Genomic DNA, 1,691 nt, shown 5'->3' on the forward strand with positions numbered 1-1,691 from the left:
AATAATTTCCACAAAAATATAACTTTTATTATAAAAAGAGGGACTGGATAGGTTTGGTCTACTTATATTTCTCATAAGCTTAACTACATATTTATTTTTTAACGTATATGATCATGGTAAATTAAAACAGCATCGATATCATTTTCACATCATGAGAATGTTACTCATTATGGATGGATTAAATACAGTGGTAGTTCCAAAGCAACAGAGTACTTCCTAGTGATAAAAGGCATTTCATCTCTTGCTGCTTATGGAAGCATCCCAAAATTTGGTGGCTTAAACATTAACCTTTTAGTCCACTCGCAGTTGATTATTCCGGTCTGAGAGAACTCAGCTGATAACTACTGGACAGCCATACAGCTGTCAGCGGTCAGTCAGCTTGTGTCTGGGTCATCACGGATGACTTAGTTCACATGTGTGGCTTTTTCTGGCTGCTGTACCGGGTGAGAGAGGCAATTGAGTTTACTTCTCTTATAATCCAGCAAGCTAGCCCGATTTCTTCAAATAATGACTGTGTGGTCACAAACACTGCAAAGGAAGCATCCTCAATATTGAGCCCTTGTTAAGCCTTTGCTGATGTCACGTTTGTTATTCAAGTCCATTGGCCAGAGAAAGTCACACGGCCATCCCAGGTTCAAGAGCTGGAGCAACATGTTCTCCCTATTCACGCTACTCGTAGAATGGAAGGCTTTTATGGGCATTTGGGAATCGATCGTATCCATCCTCTAGCTGTGATTTGTTAACGTTTCTCTCAAATGGAAAATACATTCACTCTTATCCCAGGGACCCAAAATGCCTCCTACAGTTCTTCCCTTAGAATTGAAGTCCAAAATTTTGTGCTCTAAAATCATGTCCAAAAGGCAGTGTTGGATGTGTTGCTCTTGAACTAAAGAGACCAGCTACTGGCACCTTTACTCCCACAGACACCATGTATAGAAGATGTGCTAGACGTGTACATTAGACAAATACTTCACCATCCGAATTAGACCACATGATAGTTTTGCCTACTGTTCTACAAAAAAATCATGTGGGTCCCCCTTTTTTCAGCTTGCTATACAATCTCCTCACTGATTTTTGTTTTCCTAGCTTCCATGAATAGATTATTCACTATTTTTTCAGCCTCCTTTGTCTCTTCACTGCTTTCTCCAGTCATCACTATCTCCCATTCCCAGGATCAATGACACTTACAAGCGCAATATCTCTATTAATTACTGATTGCTGTATAAAAAACTATCCACAAAATGTCAGTGATTTAAACCAGTCATCATGCATTTGTCTCCTAATTCTGTGGACTGGCAGTGAGGTCTTTCCTAAATAGGCCAGCCTAGTTGTTTTCTGCCGGGCTAGCTTATGCAGCCTCTGGAAGGTGGTGGGTTAGCTAAGGGCTGGATGACTTCTGGTTGACTAACTCACATGACTGTTACTTGGAAGGCTCTTGGCAAATTGGAGGGGACTGGGTCATGTGTCTCTTGTTATCCAGGAGAGGGTCTGAGCTTCTTTCACATGGTAGTTGAAAGGTCAAAAACATTGCAAAAGAGTTACCCTCAAAGATCAAGCTCGTGCCAAGTCTCTGCTTTTATCCTGTTTGTTAATGCCCTATTGGCCCGAAAAATTCATGTGACCATCACAGACTTAAACATTGGAGAAAGACTATACTTCTTGATACAAGTGCAAGGGTTTGTGGCCACTTT

This window comes from Panthera pardus, unplaced genomic scaffold, assembly GCF_024362965.1.
Source record: "Panthera pardus isolate Hobbes unplaced genomic scaffold, ASM2436296v1 HiC_scaffold_16, whole genome shotgun sequence".
Lineage (NCBI taxonomy): Eukaryota > Metazoa > Chordata > Mammalia > Carnivora > Felidae > Panthera > Panthera pardus.